This window comes from Zonotrichia leucophrys, chromosome 26, assembly GCF_028769735.1.
Source record: "Zonotrichia leucophrys gambelii isolate GWCS_2022_RI chromosome 26, RI_Zleu_2.0, whole genome shotgun sequence".
NCBI lineage: Eukaryota > Metazoa > Chordata > Aves > Passeriformes > Passerellidae > Zonotrichia > Zonotrichia leucophrys.
In genome coordinates, this window is record NC_088195.1 from 860,102 (window position 1) to 875,836 (window position 15,735).

Sequence of the window (15,735 nt, forward strand, 5' to 3'; positions counted from 1 at the left end):
TTTATAAAAAGAAAAGTCACATTTTCTTCTCTCTGCAGCTGGAACTCCACGGGGCAAAATCTCTGAAATTACAAGTGTGGGGCATAACCCAGCCTAGGAACTGCTGTGGCCTGGGCTGGATTTAGTGAATAATTAGCTCCCATTAAAGAGGAATTGTTGGTCCTGCACACCTCCCAAAGTCAGCTGGAAGTTTTTCTCTCAGTTTTGCATAACTGGAGGAACCTGAGCAGTGCAGGGGGCAGGCAGGGAGCTGTGTGAGGAGCTGTGCTCAGGCTGCTCCTGGAAGTGATTGATCTTGTTTAAGGGCTGGCACCCAGCTCCCCTCCCCGCTGCTTTCCAGGCTGTTTTCTGTGCCAGAGGAGCAGAGAGTGAGTGCTGGAATGAGTCTGTTCCGTGGTTGAATGTCCCTGAAAAGCACAGCAGCGCTGTGGGCTCAGCACTTGGGTTCAGGCTTGGGGTTGAACCTGTCTCAGTTTGTTTGGGGTCAGGTGAGATCACTGGGGTGCCTTTCCCAGGAATTATTAGCACAGGGATGGGATTGGTGAGGATTTGTGTGCCAAAGCCACCCTCAGCCCTGGGCTCTGCCCCTTTGGGCCATGGGGATTTGTGTGCCAAACCCACCCTCAGCCCTGGGCTCTGCCCCTTTGGGGATGGTTTCAGATCCCTGAGGGGAGCTGGGATGGTGGGAAATGCAGGGGTTAAATCAGAGCCAGTGAAATCAGAGATTCCACAGTAATTCCGACAATTTCAGCCTCCTGTTTATGACAGATTTAGTGGTGGAAGGTGGAAGGTGGCGATGCCCAGGATTTGGGGTGTGTGTGACCCACACAAGGATTGCAGAGCTCTCGCCCAGCCCTGCTCACTCACCCAGCTGTTCCCTCCATCTCCATCCTCCTGCAGACATTCCCATCCAGGAGATGCAATCAATGCCTGCATTTCCATGCTGGAGAGGCATTCCCCACAGAAATCCCCTGCTCACTCAATTAGCAGCACTGAATTTCATATTACTTAAAATCTATTCTCCTGCAAGGCTGGAGATTCCAGCATCTCCACCTATATTTGCTGGGATTATTGCTTAAAGGTGGCTTAGCTGCTAAGCCACTGCTGCAAAAGCTCCATTAAGTTCTTTGCTTGTTGAACATGGGAGCTGGAAGGATTTCAGGGCAGCAGGTCGGCTGCAGAAACCCGACACCCATTCTTCCAGCAATTAAACTTTGCAAAGTAAACTCTGTGGATTTCATTAAGGAAATGGAGCCATCAGCACTGGGAATAGCGTTTATGAATATTTCCTGGTAATGGCCAAGCCAGCACGCTGACAGGATGAGTTATTAGACATATTTACAAACAGCTGCTCAAAAGCCAACGTGGAGGTCCCAGCTGTATTTTTTTCCCCTTTTTATGCAGGGTTTATAGCAGTTATCCTTTGGAAAGCCAGCTTGATTGGCTTTCCTGCAAGGAGAGGTAAGCTTGATTAATTTATTCCTCCTCCCCAGGCCTGCAGTCACAGGGAGGGAGCAGCCTGTCTGTCTGTCTGTCTGTCTGTCTGTGTGCATCTCCCTGAGGAACAAACCCAAGGGCAGCCAAGCAGCTCCTACATGTGTTTAATTACAGGCACCGTGTTCTCCTGATCAGGGATCAATAAGTTTGAGTCTTTTCCCCAACCAGGCCGATTTTTCATGCAATTCTTCTCCTTTGCTGTGTGAAATGAGAGGTCACAGTGGGAGCTGGACACCAGGGGAGAGGGTTTGGGTCCTGGTGACACCAAAGGAGAGGGTTTGGGTCCTGGTGACACCAAAGGAGAGGATTTGGGTCACAATGACATCAAGGGAGAGGGTTTGGGTCCTGGTGACACCAAAGGAGAGGATTTGGGTCACAATGACACCAAGGGAGAGGGTTTGGGTCCCTGGGCCATGCAGGGGCAATATTGTTCCTGTGGTACAGGAGATGATCATGGAAAACAAGCTGTACAAATTCCCTGTGTTTGAATCTCTGTAATTTTCACAGATCTCTCCCAACAAACAGCAGCAGGGTGAAGCCAGCCCTGGGTTTGTGCATTGGAGAGAATCTCAGGTCTCTCTGAGCTAAATCCGTGAAATGAATCAGGCATTTTCTAAAGAAGATTTTAAGTTAATTAAGAAACGGCTATAAAGAAGTTAGATTTGGTATAGCACACATGTATAACACTCCTGTTTTCCAAGGAGATCCAGTGGAAGGACACATTCCCTCTGTGAGGTGCTTAGGTTGATGAGAAACCCATTTGTAAGGAAAATTGGCTCTGGAAACAGTTGAGAGCGAGCTCTGCTGCTTCTGAAGTCCCTGCCAAGTGATTGATTCAGTCCCTGGGTTCATCAGATCATTGCTTCCAATAATATCATTTTGCTTATTTATTTTATGGAGGATCGATATGATAAATATTGCAGCACCGTGGGAGTGCCAGGGATGGCTCTGGGGGGCTGAGGGGCTCTGAGCCTCTGCCTGTGCCCCCTGAAGCAGAAAAGCAATTCACTCACACCAAGGGCTACAGATGAGCCTGGATGTTCCCTGCAATAAATGCAAATCATTTGAATTCATTTCGCTCCTAAGAGGAGAAGAGAGAGGGGGAAAAAAAAAAAAATTAAAGCTAAAGATGTTGCAGATCAAGGAATTCAACTTTAAGCAGACGCAGAATTAACATAAAAGAAAACAAAGCCATAAAGAGAGGGGGGAAATAGATTTCACTAAAATAATCTGGTTTAATGAATAGGCTGTGATTTATTTCTGAAGTACCTCTCTGTGGTGGTTTTTTCTCCTCTGTTTTTTTTCCAGCACGTACAATGGCATTCTGGCCCTGCTGCAATCAGTCTGCCACGAACAGCTTGTAGATATTTGGCTGTGCACTGGCCCATGAGAGCAAATCGTCCTCCCTCATCGTCAAAGACTTTCTTTTGCAGTTCCTTTATGAGGTGACAAACGGTTCCCCTTCCTTTTGTTCTCCCGCGCTGAGCACGTTCAGCTCTTCTGGCTCTGCTTTATTATTTTGGATTTGGTTTATTAATGACTTGTGCTCCTTTGTCTGCCTGGGCTGGGCAGGTTCCTGCTGCTGTTCCTGATCCTGGTGGTGGAATCCTGCCCTGCAGGAGCGATCCCAGCTGGGATCCTGCCCTCCTTGGGGAGTTCCTGCAAAATCTCCTCAGCAGAAAGGAAATTCCCTCCCTCTGGAACAGGCACCAGCATCTCTCACCTGTCCAGCACCACAGAGGAAATAAAATAATCTTCAAATGAGACACTCGGATTTATGGTCAGCCTGCCCAAGTCACTCCTGGTTTAAATTTAGTTTGGATCACCTCCAGGCTGGGGAGTCCTGCAGAGGGAAGGGAGGGAAGGGTCAGATCCTCCTGGAGAGCCCCTGGTGCCTCCTGCATGGTGTGAGGAGCAGCCAGAGCCAGACGGGCTCTGCTGGGCTGGGAATGTCCCCATCTGACAGAGAAATGGGCTCTGGGGCTTGGCTTTGGGCTGGCCATGAGACCTTGGCATGATCAAAGCCCTGCAAGGCACAGGAGCCGAGCCTGGGGATGCTGCAGCACCAAGGAATTCAGATCTTGATCAGATTTGCCAGATCTGCACTTTGGGGTTCCCCCTGCCCTCTCTCCCCTCTCCCTGGGCCAAACCCAGGAAATCATAAAAGAGAAAACCACCAAAGTTCATGACTGGAAACAGCCTGCTCCTTTTGTCTGGGCTGGGTAAATTTAACTGGTCCAGTTCAGCTGCCAGAACACATTTGCCAAGGAAAACTTCCCCATTTAAACCTTCCACTCATCTAAATCAGGAGAGAGGAGCTGGAAGCAGGGCCTGGCAGAGCCAGGGAGGGATTGGAGCTGGCAGGAATAATCCACTTGCTCTCCTGGTTCTGTGATCCACCCCTTCCCTGTCAGTTTGAACCCCTCCCTGTTTTTCTGGGGTTTGGTGTCAGGGTTTGAGGTTTGGGGTCGAGTTTGGGGTCAAGGTTTGGTGTTTGGGGTCAGGGTTTGGGGTCGAGTTTGGGTTCAGGGTTTGAGGTTTGGGGTCGAGTTTGGGTTCAGGGTTTGGGGTCAGGGTTTGGGGTTTGGGTCAGGGTTTGGGGTCAGGGTTTGGGGTTTGGGGTCGGGGTCTGGGACTGGGGTTTGTGCCCAGCAGGATCTGGGACTCCATTCTGGGTGGGTCCATCCCAGACCTGGGCACTCGGGCTCCTGCAGACCCCACAGAGGGCACTCGGTGGCATCTGCAGGGCTGGCAGCTCCTTAATTAGGGGAATGCAAATGGGCTCGATGGAGAAGGTGCCAGGGAAAGGAAAAGCAGCTCATGAAAGGGAGCTCAGACAAGAACGGGGAAATTATTCACATAGCCCTAAAGTTTACTTCTGAGAGGTCTTTTTTTCTTTTTTTTTTCTTTTTTTTTTTCAATTTCATATATTTGCCTTGATCATTTGAGAGAAAAGATCCGTCCACAGACAGATCTCCAAAGAGATTATGATTTTTTTCAGCATTGCTGTTGCTTTAATCCGTGCTCTCTTTAGACAGGGAATGTCTAATTGGTGCACTGGTGAAATCAAATGTTTAAATAGATTGAATGGCAGACTTTTTCCCTCTGTTGTGACATTAATCCCCCAATATTCCCGGGCCCCTTGCTGGGCATTGAGGCAAAGAAAGGAGCCAGAGGAGGTCCCCCTCTGTACATCTGTGAGGTGAAAACTCCCTGGATACTCTCCCCAACATGATCCAAGACATCAATTAAAGCAGGGCCGTGCTGCAATCAGCTCTGGCACACATGGAATGAGTGTCTCCATATGATCCCATTTCCCTGGCCCGGGGCAGCCTCTGGGATGGGGCAGGGAGCACAGAGAGTGCCTGGGCTGCAGCAGAGCTCCCTGCAGGGCTGCACCTCAGCTTTCCCCCTCTGGGCACTCACAGAGCCGCAAGGAGCTGCTGCAGGAGCAGGTGGGGTGGAAATTGGGGGGAAAGCAAAGGGTTGGTGCTCCTGAAGTTTTCTTCTTTTGTTGTTTTTACCCTTTACCAGCCTCTGTTCATTGTAACAATCTGATAGCAGTGTTTAAGATGAGCTTGTAGTGCAGTCCAGCAGTGTCTGCTCTGCCTTTCCCTGAGCCACCTGAGGAGAAGGAGTTTTATAAACTTCAGGGTTTGTGCTTGGCTGGGAACATCCCCCTGCCTTCCCTGACAAAGCTCTGAGAACGCTGGAAGGAGTCGGGAGCAATGGGCTCTGCATTCCTCCATCGCTGGCAGGAGGCTGTGCAGAATCTGCAGCAGCAGATTAACACTGCCAGAGCCACAAATCAAAGCGTTTCCACTTCCACCCCGCTCCCACCTATTATGCAGGGGGAGAAAAGAAAATCTCCATCTCCTCAGACAAGAGGGAAAAAAAAGAGATGGAATTAGGGTTTAAAATCATTTTGGTTTGCATTTCATTCCGCCTGGCACTGTCAGTGATACACGGCGCCTACAGAAGAATTAGAAAGATTATTGTGGAATAGAAGGCAGAGCCACAGCGTGTTTGACAATATGCTCTGTATTTTACCTTCATTAGGACAGGGAGCTTGAAATACTCATTTCTTTATGATGAAGGAACTAAAGATTTCCAATGAGAGCAGAGCAGGGAGCGGGCAGGGGAGATTTATTGCTAAAGCAGCTTCTTAATCACAGCAAGCACCTGCTCTCAGTGGTGGAGATGCTTCTCCCCCAGGGCAAGGGGCAGCCCTGGGGTGGGATTCAGCCAGCCCTGCGGAAATTTGGGTGCAGAGATTTTGGGAAGCCCCAGTCTGGATGTGCACCCCTCCAGAGGGGACAGCGGTGCCACCCCGGGCCTGCTGCATTTGGAATCTTTGTGCTGCTGTGGACACTCCTTCATTAGGGGTCAGCAATTAACTGCTCACCCGGGGCTGGAGGGGCAGCCTGGCCCTGGGCACCCCTGGCAGGCTCCAGCAAAGCCTGTCCTGCCTTGGGACTCTCCAGTGGATGGGGTCAGCACAGCTGGATGGGGTCAGCACAGCTGGATGGGGTCAGCAGCTGGGATGGGGAATGTTTCCAAAATCCATGGATGGACGCCCAGTCCCATGGCTGGCCTGGAGAAGGTTCAGCTCCTGCTCTCAGTTCCTGCTCTCAGCCCCTGTCCCCACTCTGCCGGGTGGCCCTGGGCTCACGGGACACTCTGGGGACACTTTGGAACCCAGCTGTGCTCCAGAGTGGCACCAGAAGCCACAGGGGCTCTCAGCCTCCTCAGGTGACCTTTCCTTGGCCACTTTGCTTGGTTTGTGACCTGCTCCTGGCAGGGACATGTGCAGCCCTGGAGGGGGAAACACGAGCATGCAGCAGAATATTTATTTTAAAAGAGTTGGGACTGGTGTGCAGAGCTTGGGTCACGCTCAGGAGCCAAAGGAAGGAGAGGAGAAGGTGACACTGTCACTCCTGGTACGGGCCAGCCTGGCCGATGTTTTCATGTTGTACCTGATTTTTTAACATCACTAAATATTGCTGGGTTCTTTCCAGGGTTATTTTTGTGCTCTCCTCTGTATGATCCCCTTTCTTTCAGCTGGTAGCTGTGGGAAGATGATTAAAAATGGCACATTGTCTGCACTTGGAATCCTGACACAGCCCCGGCACAGGCAATTGTGCTTCTGACAGTAACAAGGCACTCTGGAACTCGGGATCCGGAGACTTTCTGTTCTCCTGCCCTTGCACTTAATGAAACCAGAGTTTGTTTTAGCAAGAAAAAGCCAGAGTTAATTTCAGCTCAGCTCAAACCAGGGGATGCAGAGGCAGGAGCTGGAGTTATGGGAAAATCCGAGCAGAGGAAGGGATAAGGAGCGCTAGGAAAAGAAAAATCCTTTTCATTTCCCAAGAAGACATGATGAACAGGAGAGAGAGAAAAAAATCACTTGACAAGGCTCTTCTAAAGAGGAAGAATAGTGCAAAGTGCTGGTTAAATTCCCATTGATCCTTCACTCAGCTTCCCATATACATGTGGGTTTGACTACTTGATACTTCCTTTCACTGTCATAAGTAATAACCGAGGGGAAACAATCATTTCTAAATAACTGCCTATGATTCCTCTATTGTAGTGATTAGTGCTGAATAATTATTAGCTGCTCGGCGTTTCTGCGGGGCTGGGAGGCAGCGGGAGCTGCCTATAGACGGTGCCTATAGATGGTGCTCTTGGCCTCGCACAGCCGCTGCTCGCCGGAACCCGCGTCCGAAACCCGCCGGGAATGGGGGAAAAAGGCAAAAAAGGCAAAAAAAGGCTCTTTTCCCCATTCTGTTCCCCTGCCAGGGCTGTCTGGGAAGGGATGGCTCTGTTTGATTGCCCTAGGAATGGCAAAGGTGGAGCAGAAGCTGATTTGGGTCCTGGCAGGGATGCAGAGCCCCAGGCGATGGCCAAAGCCGTTATCCCGCACTGGCAGCAGCAGCGCTGAAAGGTTCCTCATCACAGGTTCGTGACCCCACAAGGGCGGTTATCAAAGGCACAGACAAAGGGAAATTGTGATCCAGGGCTCCGAGCAGAGCCTGGGCTTCCTCCGGTGCTCCCCAGCCCAGCAGCACTGGAATAATTAGCTGGGAACAGCCTCAGCATGCAGGAGCACGCTGACCATCAGTGAACAATAACCAGGAGGCAGGCACGGCCTGCAGAGAGGAGAGGAGGGGATGCTGAGACACCCTGCCCTGCCCTGGGAGGCTCTGCACCAGGGGCTGCATTGCTGGGGTGTGCATTTCCCCAGGATGGGGTTTGCAGTGGGGTTTGTGGGGTTTGCAATGGGGTTTGTGGGGTTTGGTTCCATTTCTGGGAACATGCAGCACAGGAGCTGCACTGGGAGCTGAGAGGGAGAGAGAAAAGCCTGCTCAGGAACCAATGCTGCCATCCTCGGAGTGCCTTCTGCTGCCTCTCCCAGGCTCAGCAGCTTGGGGACCTCTCCAGGCTGACAAAATCTCAGCTCTGGAGCTGCAGTGAGGGGACCCTTTCCATGGGGATGGGCTGTGCTGTGCAGAACCTCTGCTCCCTGAGGGCTCTGCAGGGGCTGCTGAGAGGATGGAGACCCTGCAGGGATGGGGAGAGCACCAAACCAACCAACCAACCAACCAACCTGTGCCTTTCACCCTGGGCAGGGGCAGAAGGGTGGCACCTGCACACTGGGATGCAAGGCATTCCCTGCTGGACTTCCCTTTAGGGGTTCCTGAATCCTCTACAGGAGTAAAACAGCAAAACCAACCTCAACCCTGTCCCTTTCCACCCAAAACTGCTCTTGCAGAGTCTGGCTGACGTTCATCAGGCAGGGAGATGCAGCAAGGCCACTGCTGTGGCCATGGTGACAGCAGTGAGGGTGACACAGGCTGGGCTGACACAGGACATTGGGTTGGTTTTGTCACTCGGGTTTGTTGTGGAAGAGGCCAAGGATGATGGCTCTGATTTTTCTCTCACAACTGTCCCAGTGTGTAATAGAAAAATGGTTTAAAAATTCCCGATGACAAGGGCTGGCAAGCAGCAATCCATCATGGTATTGATCCCCTCCACCAGTTGCACTGCTCGGGATCATTCCCATGGCCCTGGCTGGGTCAGGATCAGCTGCACCGTGGTGCTCCTGCCTTTGAGGAGCACAGGGTCCTGCTGTGGCACTGGCACTGCCTTTCCCTCCAGGTGTTTGACTCCAGCTGTTCCCAAACCCCTGTGGGCTGCTGCAGGTGACCAGTGGGGTGTGAGGTGTTGGGAGATGCTCCTCCCTTTGGTCCCCTGCAGCTGCCAGGTGTTTCTAAGGCAGCCGGAGAGGCCAGGTCGTGGCTCTGTGGCTGAAGCACTCAAGCCCAAGGAGGGGATCTCTGCTTCCCAGCAGTGAGTGCTCGCAGCCACGGCCTCTGTGGCTGGGTTCTCTGGTCCCCATGCCCTCTGTGGTTGGGTTCTGGCAGCAGGAGCTGTGGGGCTCAGAGGCTTCAGGGCCATTGCAGCACATGCCCACTCTGCTGGAAGTGACCCAGCCTTGGCAGAGAACCAGGCTGGTAGCCCTTCCAGAGAGGGGAAACTGAGGAATGCACAAGCTCAGGTGCCACTCCTGCTGCCAGCCCTTCCAGAGAGGGGAAACTGAGAAATGGGGAGCTCAGGTGTCATTCCTGCTGCCAGCCCTTCCAGAGATGGGGAAACTGAGGAATGGAGCGCTCAGGTGCCGCTCCTGCCCCCAAACTGCAGCCGAGGGATGCTCAGGGGGTCAGAGCCAGGCCCAGACCCCACAGCCCCGTTCCGCTCCCTGCACCCCCACCCGAGGTGGAGCTGGGACAGCTGCGGGGCAGCTGCGGGGCTCTGCGGGCACAGCTGTGCCGGGAGGGAGGCGCGGGGAGGCCGCCCGGCCGCTGCGGGGCTTTGTTCCAGCGCGGAGCCGCTCCCGGGCCCGGCTCGGCCGCGCTCTGCGGGACGGGGGGCGCAGGTGAGGAGGGCAGGGGGTGCGGAGCCCCGCGGGCGGGCACGGAAGGGTTAACCCTGCGCGGGGGCGGCGCGGGGGCGGCGCGGGGAGCGCGCCCGGGCGCGGGGCCGGCGCGGAGCGGGGAGCGCGCCCGGGCTGGGGCGGGCGGATGCGAGCGGAGCCGCGCTCGCCGCACTCGGGCAGCGGCTGCGGAGGCGATGAGAGGCCGGCGGGGCTGAGCCGAGCCGAGCCGCGCCGGGCGAGGCCGAGGGGCTGCGGGCAGCGGCGGCGCCCGGCCCCGGATTGATTTCCGCGGTGCCGGGGGCCGCCGGCATCCCCCGCCCTGAGCCGGGAGCAGCGCAGCGCCCAGGGCCGGTGAGTGGCGGCGGGTGGCGGGGGCTGCTGCCCGGAGCCGGGGTGCGGGCTCCGCGGGCATCCCCCGCCCGAGGATGCGGGGACAGGCTCGGCATCGCTGTGGCCGTGCCGGGTGGCACCGGGGCTGCGGGTGGCACCGGGGCTGCGGAGCTCGGGGTGGTGCCCGTGGAGCTGCGCGGAGATGCCGGGGGTGCCTGGGGAAGGGATGGAGGAGCCCCTCGGAGCCCTCGGTTCCCGGGAATCCATCTCCCGCTGCCTCCCCGCGCTGCTCCGCGTTCCCGTTAGACATCGCCGCCTCCCCGCTCGTTCTGCGGCCGCTCGGTACCGCTCAGTCACGGTCTGGAGCCGATGCAGCGGCAGAAACTCATCCCCATGAAAAGTTGCTGTTAGCAGGGAGGCACTTTCTGGAAAACAGCCCTGAATCTTAGGGGAAAAGACACAAAATCCCCACGAAAACTTTCCGAAACCCGCGCGAGACCCTTTTGGGCGGTGATGAGGGGACAGGTACCGAACGCGCTTGTGCTCCCGGGGGAAATCCCAACTCCCGGGTGATGCTGCCGCTTTCCGCAGCCCCGGAGCCGCCGGGAGGGTGCCGGTGACAGCCGGGGCTGCTCTGGGCGAGCTGTCCTCGCCGCTGTGACCTCCGTTTAACCTGGCACGGTCAGGCATCCCCGGCTTTGTCTCCGTTCGCGCTGCGGCCAATAGCCGCGCGTTCCTGGAGGTGAAGCGAGTGATGTTCAATTAATCTGTGTTCTAAGGGGTATCAGAAAGTCAATAGGTTAATTTTAAGCGAGGTGAATAGTAAGTGGCAGAGGGAAAAGATGCCCTGCGCGTCTGAGAGCAGCAGCTGAGGCTCGGAGGTGAGGGAACGTGAAGTTCTCCGAGTGCCATGGTGCGAAACCACCGCTCAAAGGCTGCTCCTGCTCTTGGCTGGGCACTTGATGCTTCACTGGTGGCTCCAGAGTGCTTGGTAGACCTGGGCTGAGCTGGGGACGCGGTCCTGTCCCCCCTGCTCCGGGTGGCTTCATTGATAAATGTGGCTAAAGTGAGATGAGGTGACCTACTTACAGCTGAGGGACAGATGCCTCGCAAGAATCTGTGCCATGCTCGGAACAGATGTTTGGCTTTTTACCTTTAGCACAGAGGTGTTAGATCCTTTAGAACTCGATGGGGCTTTTTTTTGGGTCTTTATTGCTGTCCTTGTGCCATTTGTCGTCACTTTGAGGACCCTCGGAGCTCAAACGCGGCACTTTGGGGTGGTGCAGGGGAGCAGATAAAGCAGCTTTGATTCCAGGAGCTCGGCGCTCGCAGCCAGGGACGTGACCCAGCGGTGTCACTTGTGAAACGCCTTATCAGCCAAGGCAGCCATCCCTCCCAACTCTCCCAGCCACATCCCCGGCGCTGGCTGCCAGAAGATAAACTAACCCAATTTACTCCTCATTGTCTTTACGGTGGTGCTGGATGTAATTAATCGCGGGGTCCCCCCGGCTCGGGAGTCGGTGGAAGCAGGTATTGATGCTGTGCGGGACCTGCACACACCCCTCCACAGGACGGGAGCAGCCCTGGCCGAGCTGTGCCTCGTTCCCCGGTTAACCCCGAGCCTGCTCTGTTCCCGGAGCTCAGCTGGACACGGGAGCGGAGCTGCGGGACCCGGGCAGGGCAGCGCCGCCGCTCCTGCCCCGCGCTCTTTAACTCTCCTCTGCAAATTGCGTTAGGATGTGACAAATTGGCCGCCAAGCAGCTAAACGGAGATGACATTTGGAGCGCCGTGCCGGGCAGAGCGGCGGAGTCTCGGGGAAATAAATGTGTGATTTGCAGGCTCTTCCCGGCAGCTCCCGTTCGGCTCCGCCACGAGGCTTTCCAGAACTTACTTAGGGAACTCCTGTTGCAGCTAAATGTGGGAGTCTCGAGCATGCCTGGGAAAGGTTGCCCAAAAGCTAGGGCAGATGTAGGTGCAGACTGTGTCTCATGCCGTGGGCAGCTGAGATGAGGAGCAGAACCGGGAGAGAAAGCAAAGCCGATATTTAGAAACTGCGTGAGTGGTGAGGAGCTGAAGGTGGGAAGCTGGGCTGGCTGCTGGTGCCAGCGTGACGCTGTGCCGGGGGTGCGGGGACACCTGTGTCACCGAGGGGTGATCCTGGGGGTGCGGGGGCGCCTGTGTCACCGAGGGGTGATCCTGGGGGTGCGGGGTTACCTCTGTTCATTGATGGGTGATCCTGGGGGTGCAGAGACATCTTTGTGCACATCCTGGGGGTGCAGGGACACCTGTGTCACCTAGGGGTGATCCTGGGGGTGCAGGGACACCTTTACTCACTAAAGGATGCTCTACTGATGGAGCAGGGGCACATTTGCTCCTAGATGGATGCTCTCCTGGGGGAGTAGGGGCACCCTTGTCACTGATGGGTGATCCTGGGGGTGAAGAGGCACCTTTGTTCACTAAATGATGCTCTCCTGGGGGAGCAGGGGTATTTTTGCTCACCCAGGGATGATCCTGGTGGAGCAGGAACACCTTTGTCATCAAGGGATGATCCTGGAGGAGCAGGGATATCTTTGCTCACTGATGGATGCTCTCCTGGTGGAGCAGGGATACCTTTGCTCACTGAGGGATGATCCTGAAGGAGCAGAGGTCCTTTGCTCACTAAAGGATGCTCTGCTGATGGAGCAGGGGTATCTTTGCTCACCGAGGGATATCCTGGGGATGCAGGGGTATTTTTGCTCACCGAGGGTGTGATCCTGGTGGAGCAGGGGTATCTTTGCTCACCGAGGGATATCCTGAGGATGCAGGGGTATTTTTGCTCACAGAGGGATATCCTGGGATGCAGGGATGCCTTTGCTGGTTCGTGGCTCTCGGAGAAGGGACTGCCCCACATCCCAACAGCGGCGTGCCCACCTGCCCCTCTCACCCCGCCTCTCCAGCACATCCGCGGCCGCTCGCACACGGCGCTGATGAAGCTGCTTTAATTGGCCCCTCTGCAGCCCGAACGATAAATATGTAACGGGGCAGAGTGCCCCGCTGCTGCTCCCGGCTCCGAGCCTGTCATTTCTGACGGGGCAGGGCGGGCTCGCTCCCCTCGCCTCCGCCCTGCGACAGCCGCGCTCCCCCTCCTGCCTCCGGCATCCTTAAAAACAGGGGGAAAAAAACCTGGAAAAAGGATGAACCTGAGCATGCAGTGCTCCTGAGACAGGCCCCTTCACATTTCTAAACACTCCTGATTATTCAGCTAATCTTTATTTCATGGGCCTGTTACAAGAAACACAAACGGGGGAGAAAGTAGAAGGCGGTGACACATTTAAAATACACAAGAAAAGTGCTGGCAGGAATATAATCGTTCTTCTTCCAGCGATATGAAATATTTATGGGCCTAAGTTGTGGCAAGACTCTCTGCCTCCCCTCCCACCTAACTCCGGGATGTTTTTCCCGGTACAACAGGAACTGGGGGCACCGCTGGTGCTGCCTGTCTGCAGGGCACCCAGCTGGCCGCGCACAGCGTCCGTCTGTCCGTCTGTCCGTGCAGGCTGCCCGGCTCAAACGGGAGCGGAGCTGTTACAGTCTGTTAACTCCAAATAATTCAGCAGCGTCCCCTCGGCGAGCCGTGCAAAGCCCCCTTTGAGGTGCCCGTGTTGCGGAGGAGCCGCTGCTCCCCCGGGGCACTCTGCTATTAATTCATTAGATCTGAGGGGTTTTTTTTCCTCCCGTCCCCCCTCTTTTCTCTTCCCCAAGCCCCCCCCTCTCCCTGGCAATTCAAACAGTGATGAATGGACAAAAATCCCTCAGGGGAAACATTTTTTCACTTAGTTACAAAGATTTCATGGCTAATTAGAGTAAATGTGGTTTTTAGAGTGTTAATCTCTTAACCAGCTTGGCTGGGAGGCCACCGCCACCACAGCAAAGGGGAGGGCGGGGGACCGAGGTGTTCCCGACCCCTCGGGGCTGGGGCGGTGTCGGTGCCCCCGGAGCATCCCCGGCACCTCCTCGGGCGGTGCCAGCCCCAGGGTGGGCACAGCGGGGCCGGGGGCGCTGGGTGCGCCCGGGGAGCGGCGGCTGAAAAGCGCAGCGGGGACCGAAGGGAATCCAGGGCGGCAGCGCTGTCTGCAGCGCAAATAACCGGATTTACTGCGGGATGTGCCCGCAGGGACTCGGGCCGGGCTGCGTCCCCGCGTGTGGCTGTGCCACAGGGTGGCCCTGCCACCTCTCCCGAGTGCGGGCACACAGCGGGTCCGTGTTGCCAAAGGTGTTTTGTGGTGGAAATCCTCTCCTTTTGCGGCCGTGGGAGGATTTATTATTTTCTTTATTTCTCTTTTCTCCGGTTCTCTCCACCTGGCATCCGCATCCCAGCCTGGTTTTGGCTGCACCTTCAGGGGGAAAATGGCGAAAGGGGCAGAGAGGAGCTCCCGAGGCTGCTCCCCCCGGCACCCACAGCCAGCACGGGAATTGGGGTGGGATGTGGGCTTGAAATTCCTGCTCATCCCACTAGAGGGGATCCTCTGGATCCAGCTAAAACCGGAGCACAAGCCCAGCAAGGAGCGGAGCAGCGCCTGGTGCCGATGGGGCGCAGGGCTGGAGGGCTGAGCCGGGGCACGGGGGGATTTTGGTGCTTTTCGGGCATTCCCGGTGACCCGGGCTGGCTGTGTCCGTCTGTCCTCGCTCCGTGTCCGTGGCTCCTGCGCCCGGGTGGGGCGAGGCTGCTCCAGCAGCATTCCCGAGGAAGAACTTCCCCAAGCACACGAGTGCAACACGTGTGAGGGATGGAGCCGATGCGCTGTGTGCTCCCTGCAGGGCTGGAAATCCCGACCTGGTACCGGGATAAACCAGGGATGGGGGGCTGGGAAAGAGGAGCCCTCCCTCCTTATCAGAGAGAGCCCATCTCATGTTTCTCCCCGTAATCGCAGCTTCTGTTTGGCTGAAATCGACCTGCGAGGGGGGAGTGAAAAGCGAGATAAATGTATCCGACTATGAAAATTTAATCCTGCTTTGCCCGGGTTAAAATTGCATTCAGAGCTAGGGATAAAAGGCATCAGAGCCACGTTATAGAAAAGTCCAGATGATCTCTGAAGGCATGGGGAGGGTGAGCCTGGGAGGGCCCTGGCAGGGCTGTGCTGTGCCCTCCTTGCCTGGCACTGCCCCTGCCCTGCTCCCTGCTGGGGGCACACTCAGCTCCATCTCCCCACTTGCTGAAGGAGAAGGTTCTTCCAAGAGTTTTCCCTGTGGAAGTTCTGTCATCCAGCTGATCCCAGCTCACTCTGTGCCGGCCAGTTCCTAAACCCTCAGTGCCCAGGGGTGACCCCACTGTGCTCCTGAATGCCTGGGCAGCTCCTGCAGGGCTCCTGCCCATTCCCAGAAGGAGCCTGGAGCCGTGCCCAGCCCCGTGTGGGCTTGGAGGCTCCTGTCCTGGCCCCTGGCTCTCTGGGGCCAGCTCCATGCTGTGTTTGCTGTGACAGCAGCTTCCCAGGAGGGAACGTCCCTCCCAGCCCTTTTCCTGCTCCAGCCCCTTTTCCCCACTTCATAAAAGTGAAAGGTGATGTCTGAGTAAATATTGCCCTGACCCCTCACCTCTGCTGCTCCCGCTGCTGCTGCTGCCTCCCCTGGGGCTGTGCTGGGAGCTGGGGGCTCTGGGGGGCTCTGGGGGGCTCAGGGCTGGAACACAAGCTCGATGTCTCAGCTGGAGCTGGACAGGAAGGGCAGGGTCCAGCCTGGCTGCCCCGAGCACGGTCAGTGTGAGCTCTGCCCGTGAGTGTGACAGCCACCAGCACTGCCCATCCCCGTGTCACAGCCCTGCCAGAGCCTGGGGGGAGCAGGGAGGAGTCTCTATGGGAAACCACAGCAGGAACAATCCCTGTGAGCAGGAGAGGGGGCACAGGCAGGGAGAGCTGAGTGTGGGCGCAGCCCCTGCCCCTCTGTGTGACCTGGCAGGGCTGGACCAGCATCTCCCACCTGCCCTGGGCTGGAATCA

The 15,735-nt window shown here is 56.2% G+C and overlaps 1 protein-coding gene across 1 annotated transcript in view; it reads left to right on the top strand.

Annotated features, from left to right (window-relative positions):
• Positions 1 to 9,585: 9,585 nt before the first annotated feature.
• PLXNA2 (plexin A2) overlaps positions 9,586 to 15,735 on the top strand; it is a 136,241-nt gene continuing 130,091 nt past the window's right edge. Inside the window, exon 1 of the mRNA XM_064733278.1 lies at positions 9,586 to 9,784. The gene's annotated coding sequence lies outside the window, so the exon portion shown is untranslated. The remainder of the gene's footprint in view (positions 9,785 to 15,735) is intronic.